This window comes from Blennius ocellaris (genome assembly GCF_963422515.1).
Source record: "Blennius ocellaris genome assembly, chromosome: 18".
NCBI lineage: Eukaryota > Metazoa > Chordata > Actinopteri > Blenniiformes > Blenniidae > Blennius > Blennius ocellaris.
The window spans coordinates 3,020,095-3,038,365 of NC_137667.1; positions in this window are offsets into that span (position 1 = coordinate 3,020,095).

The window sequence follows — 18,271 nt, forward strand, 5'->3', positions numbered from 1 at the left end:
AGAAAGCTACGAGGAAATCTATACATGCAAATCCGTCCGAGTCTGTGTTTATTGTGGTTGAAGCCACGGAACCGGGGGGGGGATCTTCGTATCGAAGTGCAATAAGCTAACTGCCTGCTGCACAGTTCAGTGAGTATCGCATTGATTTCTGGGAGGGGAAAAAAAATGTTTTAATAAAAATCCATGCACATGTTGATGTTCTTGTTCCAACGTGTTGTTGGGTTGTTCTTGTGGTTTTTTGTTGCCTGTCTCGAAGCAAACTTGTTAATATTACCGCTCCCACACTCTGACACTGTGCTTTGGGAAAGAAAAAGAGCGTCTGAACTGAGATCTGGCCACAAGTCAACCAACGAGTCAAACTTGTGTTAAGTAAGGAAACTGGTCACATTCATCGCTGCAACAACTGTGAGAAATCAACATCGTACAGCCTGGTTATCACATCTGTAATAATAATAATAATAATAATAATAATAATAATGATAATGATGATAATAATAATAATAATGAAAATAATAATATAATAATAATAATAATAATGATAATAATAATAATAATAATAATAATAATAATAATAATAATAATGATGATGATGATAATAATGATAATAATAATAATAATGCAGGCTCCTTTAGTATTGTTTCTTACACCTGCCTGTAAATGCAAGTAAAATATTTAAATTTCTGTGACTCGTATTTTTTTCAAGAAAGTTTTTTTTTTTTTTAATTAAAACAAAAAGACATTTTTAAATAAATTACAGTCATTCCAATGTGCTTTTATAGAGAAAATAGAAAAGCCCAACATGTCAAGACAGTTTAAGCGTCGATTAAATGTTAAATAAAAGTTTGAAAGCGCCACATGTAAACTGAACATTCAATAGATACTCAATATTGGCAAGTGGCTGGAGGTCAGTACTTGTACTCGTCCTTTATAAAGGCGGTGCTGCCACATTCCCTGACGGAAAAAAAACGACATCGCTGGATGAAAACACAACGGACGCCGTCACGAGTGACGTTTATTGACGTTTCTCAGAGGGCAGCACATGTCGGACAGTGAATGATGATCTCATTCTTGAGCCCGACTATTTGTAAACAAGGAAGAGTGTCACTTTTCGCTGCAGTTTATGTCAGTTGCTTAAGTGGTCAGGGACCAACGTGAGTGATTGAAGCGCCGGCCGGTGACGGGTCACGGGTCACGGACAGCGCCGCGTCGCTCCACACAATCGATGGGAGCGTCACACTCCTGATACTGAAGCAGCAAGGCCAGACGCCATCATAGTCAGTCGGTCATCCCCGAAAAGCGGCTTTTAGCGGGTTAAATGCTGGAACGTTTTCACGGCCGACTGATTAAAAATACTCTATCGTGTGCATTGATATTTGTGTACCGTTGAAAAATGTATCGTGTTTAATTTTCATTAAAAATGAAATCACATTCTGTTTAATTGAGCCAAACGTAACCGTGGGATTTCATGGTAATTGAAGCTGAAACATTTAGAATTCGGGGTGAAATTAAAGAATGGTGGGCAAATATGATCTTATATTTCTGTTTTCGCGGGACAAAAATCACAAAGATAGCAAAAATGTATTCAGGAAAAGAATGCGACAATCCAATGAAACACAGTTTTCAATAGCTTCAGTTCGATTTATGCTATAAAAATTAATTGGATGTCGCCCCTGTCTAATATCCAGCTTATGCAGCTCAATATGGACTTGGCAAGCTAAATTATTTGTAATGTAATTATGAACGTATGCATATATACAGGTAAAAAAAAAAACCATGTTTTAACAGTTACACTAATTCCGCTCATAGATATTAGGTATAGAATAAAGCTGCTTCCCGTTCCTTATTATGTTTCTGACCTTTTGGCCGGGCCTGACGATGCTACTTGCAATACTTCCCAGTCACATGACCCGTGATCCACATGACGGTGGTTTAAGTGTCGATCCACGTCGGTCGTTCGCCCAACGTCCAACCTGCAGGGCCGCAACATGGCTCTTCGTTTGGTCTCTCTCTACCCTTCGATCTGTTCAGCATGGGTGACCCCACCTCCTGCCGACATAGCTCTAGAGGCCCTGGTGGGCACCCTGGGAATAGACCTTATGCCCTTCTGGTCTCCCGGAGTGGTCAAGCAGGGTTTATCACATTTACCAAATTCACACACACACACACACTCATCTGATAGCCGCCATGCAGGGAGACCGATTCACCCGCTGTGAAGAATTCAGGGTTCAGAGTTTCGCTCAAAGATATTTAGACACACCGACAGACGGCGGATCAAACCGACAACCTCGCAATCCCATATGGAAAGAACCTATATAAACATATGTTTTAATATAGGTTTTGATATAGGTTTTGAATATATGTGACATATATAAAATTGGCCATTTTCCTATATTGTATGTACATATATGTACATGAATGCCCACATGTATGTCTCACCTGGACTGTCATGTACATATATATATATATATATATATATATATATATATATATATATATATGTACATACATGTACATATATGTACATATACGTACATACATGCAATTCTGCCGATATGTGGCATATATATGCATAGATTCAGCATATATATTGTCATATATGTGCATATATGCAGCATTTATGTGCATATATGCTGCATATATATAGCCATATATGTGCATATATGCAGCATATATATTGTCATATATGTGCATATATGCAGCATATATGTGCATGTATGCTGCATATAGGTTTCATATATGTGCATATATCCTCATATAGGCTCTTTCCATGTAGGATTGAACTATGACCTTCTCTACCAACCAATAAAAGCTGGCGATGACGGTGTTCTTCTATGTACGTACCTGTATTGGTCAACGATCATCTCAGGTCCTGGACCCTGAACTCGTCACAAACCAGGTACAACCTTCTCTTCAAACAACATCCATTGATCGCAGGAGGTTACGACATCCGCCTTAATCATTCAGGAACGATTGGAGTATGAACACTTACAGACCTTGATTTGACCTCTCGGTTTTATTCCAGGGAAGAAGTGAAGACGAGGGAGGTGAATTAATGGTTTTTAATCTGGTTCCAATATAGTATTAGACAAGTAGGTATTAAGTTATAACTGATCAGCATGCAGAGTACAAAAAGATATAAAAAAAAAAAAATACAAGTGACCCGTGTGAAGCCTCTTGTTTTATAGCGTCATGACAGTGTAATCTAACCAGGGTCTATATTGCTTTGTGTAGGACAATATAGTTGCAGTGTACGTCAGGAGTTGCACTAATTCAAGTATATGTGATCTGGTTGGGAGCTGCAGGAGGAGGCAGGAGCTCCTGCAGCTCTATAAATCCACTTCCTCTGAACCCAAGAGCTGCTTTCTCTCATGCGTTTGTGTTTATTTTTTTGTGTGTGTGTCGTCCAGCATCACTGATTCTCCCCGTCTTAGTCTGAATCTAATATTTCTTTTTTAGATTAATCTGATTTTGCTCATTCTCTTTGTGACTCACTGTTCATCAGCGGTGAGTCACAAAGACGACACTCTTCGTATCATAAGGATGTTCTAGTAAAACCCATCATTTCGCTGCCTCAGTTATTTAAAGTGAGCCTCCAGGCATGTTTTAAGATGTACATAAAATACAGCACTCGCAGTAATTATCTGTGCCGGGTGCCTCAAAAAAAAAAAAGAAGAAGAAGAAATTGGCAGTTTTCTTGTAAAGATCTTTAAAATGACATCTGCTACGTCTTCAGGATCTATAAATATGCAAACGCTTCACATTCTGGAGGTTTGACGGCAGGACTCACGATGCCCTGTGGCTCACGGTAAAGTCTGTCCTCAGTGTCGGGGTTTCAAGTGCCACCGCGGCGCTGGAAGGTACAAAGTACTGCATGTGTGGATATACATCGTACACCCACTTGTCTTTCATTAAGCGTTGCATACACCGTCTTCCAAATACACCAGTCAGCAGGATCACTTGCTGAATTCTGATGATGAAGCCGTGACCTCGGCCTCTAATTGGCTTGTAATGGCTGTATCCACTGATTTGATTGGTTGAGGCCTATATTTGCCGCAGCAGGAGGGTAAACGAGCCAATCAGAGGCCGAGTACCACGGGTCATCATAAGGCAAATATTTGCTCGCCGATAAATTAGACTAAAATGATGTGAAAATGAGAAAACGCTCTGGAAATAGAGCCATCTTACATGCTGCTGGTTAAAATGTGTGTTTTTTTTTTTAATCACACTATTGGGCTGCTTTAAAAGAAGGAGAAAATGAAGCGTGTGCCCACTTCTCCAGGGATCCAGGACACCACCGAAAGGAATTTTGTGCCAGATGAAGATCCATGGCCAAAAAAAAAATACTAATTAAGAGTCGGAGTCACCTGCAGTGACACTATATGCACTTACGCTTTGATGGTTATCGCCATTAGAATATTGCCGCGGTGAACTCGTTAAGTTTTATCAGAATTCATGAAAATTTCACTGCTGATGGCATTTGGGCCGACTCTCCCCATCCGGCCTTTATGCTTTGTTTACAGTGTCGGAAACTTCTGGCAATGCCGCCAAAGGACCTTCTGTACCTTCCTCAGTTTATTAGAGGCGCCAATAAAACAAACAAAAAACAAAATAAACAAAGGTTGCTGTGCATCTTTTATATTGCTTTATCCAATTCAGGGTCGCAGGCTGAAGAGACTGATCCCAGCTGAGTGCGGAAGAAGGCCGGCACACACACACACACACATACATGGGATACACGCACAGGATGAACAGGATTACACTTTACAGTAAGATTAAACCAGTGTTTTTCTGCGAGATCTCGTCAGGTGAGCCGTGGGAAATTATCCAATTTCACATTTTTTTCTAAAAAAACATTTGCTCTCAGTGTGTTGCAGAGTAATCATGTATAAATACTCTTCACCACTAGAGGGCAGCACAGAACTTTGCCGGTGAAATGTAAAGTGACAGACGTCAGTGTGGTTCGTCTCCACCTCCTGCTACCATCTTGTATCAAAGTACTGTGTCAGTGACAGTGATGGAGAAGTTTTTGAAAAGGAAGAATGTGAACCAGGATCTCAGCTCTTCATCCATCAGGTCCAGGTTTCACACTGAGGGAGGCACTATTAAAAAAAGTCCTTGCTTTCTGGATTTACTGGATTCCTGTTGATAAAACTTTGAAGAGAACGACTTTACATTGTTAATAGAGGCTACAGAGTTTCACATTTCCGGGTGGTGGTGTGCCTCCAGATTTTTCCAAAGAAAAAAGTGCCTTGGCTCAAAAAAGGTTGAAAAACACTGATTTAAACAAGCAAACAACCTGGATTGAAACTGAAAGCACCACCACTGTGCAGGCTTAGGTGTTGCTGACCCATTTTCTTTCATTTTACAGTTTGACTTTTGGTTTGAGCATTGTTGTGGAACTGATTAATGTTAATTTTATTTCTGTGGTGCCAAATAAAACAGTCATTTCAACTGACTTTTTTTCTTTTACCTTTGGGTTTCGCGCATGAGTCGGCATTCCTTCATGACCAAAAGAGCCGTTTTTGTCCCTTTCCAATCAAATCAAATTTAACTGGAGCCGCAAAACAGGTTTAACCTGTAAAATGAGGCAAACACAGCCGTTAAATGTTCATATATTTGAGAAATATGAACATGAAATGCACTTTTTTAAAATTTCAATTAAAATTTAGGATGTTTCATGTCATTTTCAGTCATTTTTTCTGACTGATTTGGGAGATTTTAACCAATTTTGACAGTTGAGACCCCCCCCCCCCCCCCCCACACACACACACACACACACACACACACACACACACACACACACACACACACACACACACACACACACACTAACACAAACACAAACACACATTTATTCTCATTTTAGGTCTTTTAAAAATGTTTTATCTGTTTTATCCCCCATTTCAGTTGTTTTTTCCCAAAACCCCTTATTAGCCATGAGTTAAACATCTTTATGGGCGTATATAATAAGATAGCATGCATTATTCAGTACATTTTTAAGAAAGGCTCAGGGAATGTAGAAGGACCAAAGAGAACCCTGTGTTCTGGAATAGAAGTATCGCACAGACGTAGGAACAATATGAGCAAATGAATAAATAAATAGACATAATTTTGTTGTTTAAACATACACAACACTTTTTTTATCTGGAAAACATGTGTTGCTTAAATATAAAAAGACTAGAAATCACCTTAAACGCAGCGTAAGCATCTGTGCTTGCAGCCAACCTTTTATCCTGAGGTGATACGAAACACTTGAGTTGATTCGGTGATATGCAAATTCCTTTGTTTTGTCACAGCTGTTCTCTTATCCACGCTTCCATCCCACACTTTTTTAATTTTTTTCATCTTTAATTGAACCTTGCCATCCAACGAGCCAAGCAACACTCTCGTCTCTTTTAATGTGCGACATCCGTTGGCCTGATGCGCCGGGAGCTGGAAGAAACTTTCTCAGGCGTTACCGTTTTGCCAGTTTCATTCTGCAAAGTGAAGCTGAAGCCATCGCTGGAAGAAGAAGAAGAGGAAGAGGAAGAGGAAGAAGAAGAAGAAGAAGAAGAAAAGCATTTCAGCAGGATCCGACTTTATTACGCAAAGCCCACCCAAAAATAGCTTTATTTTTCAGTCGCAAAAATTGCATCATGTCCCCGTTAGTTTTACACTTTAGAGTCCTCATGTCTTCTCCTCAGTCTCCATAAAAGATCCTCCATCAATACGATGGGACAGCTTGTGTGCGCCACAGGCAAAACAGAGTAAATACGGAGCTCGGCGCTGCCAGTTTAGCTCATTACTTAATAGAATGTGACTCAAATGAGCTTGTCAACAGTTTTATCAACCCCTTCAGTCCTCTGATGTGGAATATGGGCGCCGTGGAGCAGGAGGACAATGTTCAGACATAATCACACCCTGATCCTGGCAGTGATAGTGAGAGAGGATTGTTTCCACCGTCCCCGGTGAGAAAAAAAAAAAAAAAAAAACATGCATGGGAGAGCTATTTTTAAAAGGACAGGCGGCTTCGCACTAATTAATGCATTCTAATTACAACTCAAGAGCGCACAGTTCACCATATGTGAGATGAGGAAAATATTAAATACGTGTTGACGCACTAATATTAGTATTGGCTATAAATATGTGGTGACATTCACCTTGAGGAAAAATAACATGTAGGGAAAAAAAAAACATCTGCTGGATTGAAAATCAGCTTTCAGTCTCCACTTGCATCAATGATACTTTGAAACTTCCTCAATTTGTGGGGACAGATGAAATGCTCGGCAAAAAACTGCGTAAAACAATTCCATTATCATTTTAAAATGCATTAATGTTACATGTCCGGGCTGGACCAGAAAATAGTTCCATAATAGACTTCAGATTTAAACTTTGAAGGTTTTCTTTGATGTGGCAGAGCGTATATGTCATAAAGGAACATCTATGAGTCAAACGATATGCCGAAAATTAATACGCAGAGTCAATTCAATGGTACTTGTCAGGACTCTGTGTCTCACATCGCGTTTCCAATCATCCAATCGTCTTCCTCCCCTGCTCCGCACTCATGTGCTGCACCTGTTGTTCGCCTTCCTTCCTGTCTATTTAAACCCCTCGCTTCTCTGCGTCTGTTCATTTCGTCAATTTGTTTTTGTCCCCTGCGCCCCACAGAGTTCGTAGCCTTTCACATTCAGACAGTCCAGGACTCGGGTCACTTAGGGGCGATCAATGCTGTAGCATGTGGAGGCTAAGCTAGTTAGCTCATGGCTCGTCACGTCCTCTCACCCCGCTCGCTGGGAAGACTTGTAAACAAACCAAAGCCCACGTTTTCAAGGGAACCAGGCTTGTTGGCTTCGGTTCCGAGTTTGTGGTGGTGTTCACGTCGGCCAAATGAAATGTTTTTTTCCCTGAACAAAACTCCAGTCCAGATCAAATGGGGGAATGTCAACACACCCTTATGTGTGCTCTGTTTTTTTTGGACTCTGGTTTTAGGGGATTTTTACTCCCTTGGACAATTTACTATGCAAATAAACTAAAAATTTTTGAAGGGTCCACCTGCATTCATGACAGTTCTGGTACAAAATACAGTGAAATAAATAGTTTTTTCTACAAACTCACCCTAACAGCATGGTTCAGAGGCTTTTTTGAAAGCGGCAAGGACGTATTCAATGGCAGCATCATAAATATCTCAACTCGGGTCTCAGTGTTGTTGAGACTACACTCTCTATACTCTCAAGAAGCCCATTTTCCAATTTGTACTATTTCTGACACATGACCTCTGAGGACAGTATGTTCATAAGGTTATCAGTAACTCTTACTCTAAATTTAAGGTGCATCCCGGTGGTGTGTTGGTTACTTTCAGCCGACGCTATGGAAGCGTGATTAATTGGTTTGTCATTTAAATCCATCATTAAATCATTAGGAGAGTGCAGGTAGCAGCAGTACTGAAGTGCACATGCCGGAGGAACCGAAGCCTCTCAGGCGAGTCCAGATGTCGCTGTGACATTTGACTGATTTTTCTGAAACGGACCGTAAATACGAACCACTATGAGCTGCCACACAGGTTCCTGCTCAAGAAATACCCCGCTGAACAAAGCTGCATGGAGGTTGAAATCAAAACTGAACCCCACGTCTGAAGGAATACTGAAATAACGGAGCACGGAAAGTCAGTGGGGAGATCTGTACTGTCTTCACCATACACTCACTTACGGCTGTGTTGTCTGCAGTAAACGCAAATATCCCGGGAGAGCAGCGCCGACTTTGATTCACGCAAACAGAACGTGTCGGTACAGATGCAAAAATAGCTGAGACACGTGTTTGTTTTGTTGAGCAAAAACAAAGTATCTACATTTTGTACTGCATGGACACGGAAATGAACTGATTCTTCTATAACACAGACTGGTTACACTCATTCATTTCCCATTTATTATTCAATTATTTTACCTGTTATTTCTTCAGTCCGTAATTTTGTAAAGAAACCACGCACACACACGTGCAGAGAACAATACACTACAAACATTTGTAGTTGACTTTGCTTCTGTCATACAGACTCCAGCCACTAGAGGTCACCCTCAATGCATTTCTTGGAGGATTTTGGCCTTGCAACTCATTATTTATGACATTGACCAAAATTAAAGAAAAGCAGGAATCGTTAAAACAGAAATTGCAGCATATGAGTGACAAACACATTCGACAGCTCTTCTCCAAACAGCCATAAAAAAAACAACACGATTTGTTACAGGAGCTGTGAAACTTGTTCCGCTAAAGTACTGACTTGTTCCTTATCTATACTTAATGTCAGCTCAGGCACGTCCATTGATTATTTATAGCCATTGCAACACATTTTCCACATGATTACGCCACACGATGGTAACATGCATGTAATACATGTTCAGGCTGATAAAACGCTCCAGAGGCTTTTACGACGGCGGAGGAAGAACTCTCCCACACGAGGCTTCATCACTTTGAACAACGTTCCTCAAAACTGCACAAGCTTTGTCTCATGCAAGACTTCATCATGGGTTTTTTTTCACATCATAAGATAATTAAGCCACAGGAACTGTCTTGACAGTGTCACACTCGCGGTTTAAGAACAAGATATTCGCCTCTGGACAAAAGCGTGAAAATTAGCATCCAAGGCTTTTTGGTACACTGATTCTGAATTCTATGGGATCCACGCTGGTAAATCGAATGCCACTCAAAATTCCAAAAATTCCAAGATGGCCACCGCCCTCATTACAAATTTTAATATCTGGCCATAACTTTGGTTCTGTTTGACATCGAAATATGCTTTTGTTGGTACATTAGACAATTTTATTATCAAGGAATGCAATGAAATAGTTTAAAATACCGTAAATTGTGCTGAGAGCTAGATCCAAGATGGCCACCATCTGCATTAAGAACGCCGATATCTGATTGTAACTTTGGTTCTATTTGACGTAGAAACATGTTTCAGGATTCAGCACATTTAAAAAAGGCCCTGTAACACAAATTTTCATGCTTTTTTCTGTGAGTGAAAACCTTTTTGATGAATCTTCCCAGTGAGTATTGAGATAAGACAGTTCCCTAAGGCTCATCAACATTTTCAAGTGAAAATGCTAAACTTTCATTGCATTTGGAGGGTTTATTTCCTGAAAATGCTCCCAAGGTGGAACTTTTCAAGTAAATGGAGGAAAACACAACTTTTCTGAAAACGCTCTCCATGGAATTGGGGAAAAAATTATGTTGTGTGAACAAGGCCTGAAACTGGGCGTAGTTAAAATTCAAAAGGAACAAAAGGGGAAAAAAAAAAAAAAAACAGCCCTAGATTTTTCTTGCTACTGTGCCCCCATTAAAATTCTCCGGTGGTGCCCCTCAAGGGAAGCCAGCTCCACACATACATTTAAAGAAAAGATGTTGCTGACTTGAATTATCTGAGTACATGAAACAAGTTTTCACTTAGCCAGGAAAATTGGATTATTTATTTCGTCCTGCCTTTTAAGACAGTGAAAGTGGGTTTTTACTAACGGACGTGATCACCAGTGGTCTCGACAGCATAAACGAAATCAACAATTATGCATCAACGTTCTCCCAAACAAGTTCGGAGTGGAATAATAACCACAAGAGTGCTTTCGCTGCAAATTAATGTTTTCTGGAGCAGGTTTAAAGAAAGAGAGTGAAAAATATATATATATTCTGCAGAGGAATGATTAAAAACAAACTGAGCGTTAGCCCTTCCCCGCTCGGCGGATGTTTGAGGCGGAGAGGACTGCGGCTCGCTGCGGCGGCGATGCGTTGGTGCTGCTTTGAAATGCATGCAAAATTAATAAGTGGCTGGGAGTGGGCTGATTCAGCAGATGAACAGGTGTTGTTGGAATTATATCAGACAGAATCCATTCATATTTAGCATATTCTCTTTTATTCATGCTTTGCATTAGGAAGCAGAAAAATTCTACAGAGGAATTACAGCTAATTACTCAGCTGGCGTGATGATATGAGCAGAGGATTTTTGCACTTGACCCTGGGAAAGTTTAAAAAAATAGAATCACAAAATATCAATAACCAAGGACTTTACTGAATAATGATGAAATCCTTTTATTTATTTAGTGGTTTTTGGTAGAGTGGGAACATTGTCCGGTATCATTTTCAGTAAAAGAGCTTGATGTGAAACATTTTTGACTCGATAGAGGAAACGGCTCAATCCCATTTTTGGCTTCTTCAGAGGCTCTGCCAGCAAAAAGCCAATGCATTGTGGGTAAAGGTGGCATTTTATTGGCCTCTTGGCTTTTGTTCTTTCAGTTTTGTTTATTTGTTTGCTTTATTGCCTTCTTTCCTTCGCTTTTTTGAGCCGTGGGAATGATGTGGACCAGCAGGTGGCGCTAGTGCAACTTCACAGAAGAAGAAGAAGAAGCTCAACTTTTCTGAAATGCTTCTTCGCAGATTTAACAAGCTTGCAAGCACTCAACTATGTTAGTCCCATTAACACACCGATGGAGGCGGCCGCCCTGTCTCCATGGCGAGAGATTTGGGGTTCAGTGTCGACGCCGCAACCTTCCAATTTAGCAACTTAGCCTTAGCATGCATTCTTAAAAAAATGAGATATAGCGTGTCGGTAAACCGCAGACATAATGAGTAACAAAACCGTCGGGGCTTTGCATTGTGGGATACAATAAACTGGATAATTTTTTGGGGGGTGGGGGGGGGGAGCCCCACATCCTGCATTTCGTCTTTGCCATCATCGATCTTCATGATATGTGGTATTTTGGCCACATGTAGACATAATAATAGAGCAGTGCTACGCTTGTGATTTGACTTCCTCTATTATTCCTTGTTGTAACTACCGAGACCACAAGAAGTTGTTTTTCTCCCCAGGAGTGGGAGCGGCGAATTGAACGTAAGGAGCCTCCGAATGTTAAAATCCAACATATCCCACGTTCTGCAGATGGACAGAATGCCAACTTTTTTTTTTTTTTTTTTTTTTTTTTGGTGGAGACTGGGCAGCGTCAGTGCTATTGTTTTGCGAAGGTCACGGTCAGGTTGGTGGCAAGCTGTTTTTGGCAAACGGCGAGCCCAAGTTGCGCAACGGACAGAATTCCTGAGGTAATTGATTGGTGCGATGGAACAACCGAGAGTAACACGAAACACAGCTGGAGAATAGCTGTGATTATTCTCATAAGAGCTACTTGGGAGGGGTTTTTTTTTTGGGGGGGGGGGGTCAGGCCGGGGAACGGATGGGATGTTTCGCCAAAAACCTCAATCCAAACACAAAACCTCCGTCGCACACCCTGCATAAACTCATCTGGCTTTCAAAGACAGACGTGTGACCCCTCGCATGCAGATACCCCACAACCTGCCGACCCGGTTCCGCCCCTATAGCCCCTTGCTGCTGATGCACCGGGGCGTCCCGTACGGTGGCCCTGAAGTGCAAACCACAACAACAAATTACGGTACTAAACACAACAACAAATTCAAAAACACAACTACAAATTGAAAAACACAACAGCAAATCATTCAATACAACAACAAATTGAAAAACACAACTGCAAATTCAAAAACACAACACAAACGAAAAAACACAACAGCAAATCATTAAACACAACAAATTCAAAAACACAACACAAATGAAAAAACACAACTGCAAATTCAAAAACACAACACAAATTCAAAAACACAACAACAAATTCAAAAACACAACAACAAATCATTAAACAACTGCAAATTCAAAAACACAACACAAATTCAAAAACACAACACAAATGAAAAAACACAACTGCAAATTCAAAAACACAACACAAATTCAAAAACACAACAACAAATTCAAAAACACAACAACAAATCATTAAACAACTGCAAATTCAAAAACACAACACAAATTCAAAAACACAACACAAATGAAAAAACACAACAACAAATGAAAAAACACAACAACAAATGAAAAAGCACAATAACAAATGAAAAAACACAACAACAAATGAAAAAACACAACAGCAAATTAAAAAACACAATGACATTAACTTTAACAGAAGAGCAGCAGACGAGCTCTCTGATTGGACGACGGAGCCGTTCAGCCTTTGAACCAGAAGTTTTTCTGCCTGAATTTCAAAACGTGGAAAAGTTTGTTGACTCCTCTACCGACTCTTTCTCGCAGCTTGGACAAAACCTTGTTCCTCCTTTCCTTCCCGGTATTTTCTCTTCTTGAAACTAAACAAGTGAAATGACCTCCGGTTCATCAGCGGTTCTGTCCCGTCGTCCAATCAGAGATAATCTCTTACTGCCAACTGGTAGCTACCTTTTCTGTTTAAGTTACCGTCTTTGTGTTTTTTCATTTGTGTTGTGTTTTTTCATTTGTGTTGTGTTTTTCAATTTGCTGTTGTGTTTAGTGATTTGTTGTTGTGTTTTTCAATTTGCGGTTGTGTTTTTCCATTTGTTGTGTTTAGTGATTTGCTGTTGTGGTTTGCACTTCAGGGCCACTGTAGTCCCGCAAGGTTGAAAAGTTACGGGTGACTTATTACTTGTCTCCCATGTTAATTACGCGCGTGGAGAGGCGTTAGGTGGGGGTGCCGATACATCCCCGACGCCGCGGAAAAAAAAAAAAAATCAATCAATATCGATCATCAATATTGTGATGTATGGAAACATCTCACGCCTGAGACCTTGGCCCGGCCGCCTGCCTGGGTGATGAAGTGGCTCCTGGAAATGCCGCCGTCTCGGGAACAACGCGTCGCTAAGCAGAGAGCGGATTGAGACGTGGCGGTAGAGACGCGACGGTTGAGACGTGGCGGTAGAGACGTGGCGGTAGAGACGCGGCGGTAGAGACGCGGCGGTAGAGACGCGACGGTAGAGACGTGGCGGTAGAGACGCGACGGCCTCAATTGTTTCTCTTACTTCTGTCTTGTGCAAACACGACTTTGTCTTGTCGTACAAAAAAAAGATGTGCTCCCGCGGATCTTTTCGTCTCCGGAGGTTTTCGTGGGCGATGAATATTAAATCCGTGCGCCTCCCGTCAATAACGTCGGGCAGCACGCGGCCTAATGAATAGTGCGAGCAACCAAAACGCGGCGTTACTCCGTGGCCACGCCGTAAATGAATAAACATGAGCGGAACGGAATGTTTACCCCCCCAAAAAAAAAAAATCTGTTTTACTTAAATACATTTTGGATTTTCACCGTTGACACTTCAATTTAACTGGGTGGCTTTTATTTAAATCAAATCAAGAGGAGAAGAGGGGGGTGGAAGGAAAATAGATGGTGGGTGAGAGTAACACACACACACACACACACACACACACACACACACACACACACACACACACACACACACACACACACACACACACACACACACACACACACACACACACCTATTTCTGCACAATCTCACATGACTGCACACATTCAAGGACAGAAGGGAATAAACAGCAGGCAGGAGGCAGGTCTCTCTCTCTCTCTCTCTCTCTCTCTCTCTCTCTCTCTCTCTCTCTCTCCCCCCGAACGCTCGGGGCTATTTCAGGAGGCTATTTCAGGTCTTCTTGTCTTCTTCCCGTGTCTCTCCTCTCTCCCACATACCCGTCTGACTGCAGCCAAGGGAGGCCAAACCAGTATTTTTAAAGTTGCGTCTCAAACAGCATTTTTTTTTATTTTTCAACTCAACCTCTCAGCACTCGGTGTACCTGTGTTCAAGATTTACCACGTATATATATCTATATATTTTTTTTCTTTCTTTCTTTCTGTGAACGAAGATGGCAGCAGGGCCTTTTAAACTCCCGACACTCGACTGCAGGAGAAAACGTTCGCCATGTCTGACGCGGACTGGTTCGTTGCGTGACCTCACCGGAAACTCTCTCCAGGCAAGAAAGTTCAAGCGCTGAAAAATTTAAAGTCTAACTCGCCTCAAAGATCACGTCCGATTCCTGCGTGCACTTTTCCAGTTACCTAAAACTCGTACAAGAAGATAATTCTATTTCTTATTGTTTCTCTGTTGCTGGGTGTGACGCATTTGCTAAGCTAGCAGCACTATGAGCTAAATTGTGTCACGGAAACCTAATTTGTTTTCAGTTAATCGGTCGTTGACGTCTAATATTTTTGATGGCGTATACTCCTGTGATGCGGTCATGCAGAACTTGGCGTAACACTTGACAGTGAGATTATTTAGCGGTACAGCGTCATGCGGGACAGACTGAGTACCGTGTGGCAGGCCTCCTTGTGCGTCGGTGGAACAGATTTGGAAAAAGGCCCTTTGGTAGCATCGGCAGATTGTCGTCATGACATCGTGAAGACGGTCATCAGAGCTCCATGAGGGATTTCCAGGTGGTTCATGATGGACAGAAGAAGCGGGACGTTTTAACATGAGAACTCTGGCGTTGAGTCACGTTGGATCGAGTGACGAAGACGTTCAGGAAGTCTTTCCTGACATCCAGAGAAGATCTCAGCTGATCTGACACTTGCTGATGCGTGTCGGTATCCGATCAGTTTTTTTCTTTTTTTAGTGGTCAAGATTGTTCTGCAACATGCGGTTGTGGAGCCAGATGCCACTCTTTGGTCCTTTTGTACAGCGGCCCGATGAAGCTTTCAGAAAATTCCACCTGGATAAAGATTTTTTTAAATTATTTTTATTTTATTTATACACCAGAGTCATTTTAAATTTTTTTAGTTTTCCATTTTACGCAAGAGTCATTTTCAAAATGACTTTTAAAAGAAAAAGGCTTTGAAAAATGTCTGAGAGGAAAAAAAGCCCTTTCTAATCAAATCAAATTTAACTGGAGCCGCAAAACAGGTTTAACCTGTAAAATGAGGCAAACACAGCTGTTAAATGTTCATATATTTTAGAAATATGAACATGAAATGCACTTTTTTTAAAAATTTCAATTACAATTTAGGATGGTAAACGTTTCATGTCATTTTCAGTCGTTTTTTCTGACTGATTTGATTTCAGATTTCAACCTTTTTTTTTCAGCATTTGCTTGACAATTTTGACATTTGAGACCCCCCCCCCCCCCCCCCCACACACACACACACACACACACAAAGCCTGTTCTACCTGAATAAAGATTTTTTTTTTATACACCAGCCATTTTTAATTTTTTTAGTTTTCCATTTTACGCAAGAGTCATTTTCAAAAGGACTTTTATCTGTTGGATTTAAAAAGAGGGGGAAAAAAAACAACCTTTAAGAACAGGAGTAAAAAAAAAAAAACAAGCAAAATTGCTTGAATGTTAAATGTTACTTCCAGGAGTAGAAGGGGAGGAAGTGATGAAGACGTCCAGTCACGCAGGAATTGGCGGCGGCTGGATTTGTCACATGCTGACGAGGCCAGACGGACACGAGGACCTTGGAGTGGAACCCAGAGGGGGAGACACACAAGAGAGGCTGAAGATACAAGATGGAGTCCGATGGCGATGTGCTTGTGGGAGGGGTGGGGGGGACCTGTTCCTGTTCCTGTTCCGTCAGTAAGTACTGCTGTGGCGGGGGTCACGCAGTACTGAGCGCAACGCTTGTCGTCGTGACGACGGGAAGAGGCAGGAAGATAAAAAACATGAAAGGCATCACATTATTCAGTTTGGAGAATGTCGCTGGCAAAAACGTACTTTATCACACACTACTGAGAAAGACTTTACGAGATAAAAAAGAAAACACATTTAGACCTCATCTGAATTTTATGCAAATGAAAAGCCTTTCTCCTTCAAACTGTAAGTAAACACGGCGACAAAATCTTAATAAATAGCAGCAGCGGAATTAGTTCCTCTGTGCATCAATGGCTAAAAACATTTTTTTTCCCTTTATTTATTTATTTATTTATTTTTTTAAATTATGACCTTCTTCAGTGGTTGAGTTCAAGTGCAATTTCACCAGTCGGCATAAATTATTCCCCATTAAACTCTCGTGAAAGGCGTTTTAATTAAATATCACATTTTATGAGCAAATTCACTTTGTGAAACTGAGGAAGCAGGACGACGACGATGGCGGAGGAAAATAATGCAGAAATCACCCTCGTGAAGCGCTGACGTCGGCACTTCAGAGTGCACATTATATAATTACAATGTCTTCGGTGAACTCTTACACCTCTGGCACGCTGTGTCTTCTTTTTTTATTTGTCGTCATATAATAAGATGAAATGATTCATCTGGACTAATATGAGATGATGAACGGTGTCCTTTCTGCAGCCACGGTCAGCAAATCATGACTCTATTCTGCATCCGGTGCCAGAAATGTCTCACATCCAGACGTCTCCATTTTTATTTTTTTTTCTAATTGAGACGATGCAACCACAGCAGAAAGGAAGCGACACGCGCTCAGACCGTACAGCTGGCGGAGGCTGTTCGGTGCCTTGCCGCAGGTACGGACTTCACAACCTTGTCCCAGTTGTTTGGCGGAGACAAATGAACTGTGTCCGCGATTGTGAGGCACAAAAAAAAAAACAAAAGTTGAGTCGGCAGTCCTTCAATGTGGTCTGGGACTTTCTTATTTAGATGCAGGCTGCACTCGTTTACTTTTTTTTATTTGTGCTTTTTAAGATACTTGTAGATGGAAACCGCCAAAAATGTGATACACACACACACACACACACACACACACACACACACACACACACACACACACACACACACACGAAGCCTGTTCTATTTGTATGCAGTTTAACAGTCTTTATGTGTGTTTACATTCGTATAAAGAACTACTCACGTAATGTGTGACGTCATTTAATTCAAAATAGTTGAATAATTGTGTTATTTTGCGTTCTATTTATTGCCGTTTTATCGGATGCGCTTTAGTTTTGACCTCGGTCACCTTGTGTACCTTGGGTTGCCACAATCTCGCTTCACAAAAACATTCCTTCATCATATTTTTTTTTTTTTTTTTTTTTTACTGGGAGCAACTCAAAAAACAGTGTTTGGTCTTGAAACTCCATCGGTTGCTTCATTGCAGTTCATCCTCAGGCCTCTGTGTGTGTGTGTGTGTGTGTGTGTGTGTGTGTGTGCTGCATCCTTATTTCCAAACATCCCCGAAGAAACCCAAAAAATGTCATCAGGTCCTCGGCGGGATTCGTCCTCCGGGGAATCTCACGTCAGTTCATCCAACAGCTCCTGACATGTTTCCTTCTGGGCCGGAGCGACGGACCTCGTTCAGTTCAGAGCAGAAAGAAATGCCCCAAAAAAAAGCTCGGCCTTGAATTGTAAAATGGGGAGAGTTCAACACTTTCCTACGCTTTCGGGCACGTCTGCTCGGTGGAACTCTTGCCATTTCTCCACATTTCCTCACGGGCTCGGTGACGAGCCTGACCAGCGAAGAGGCAGACGGGACGTATCGATCAGCAGCTGAGATTA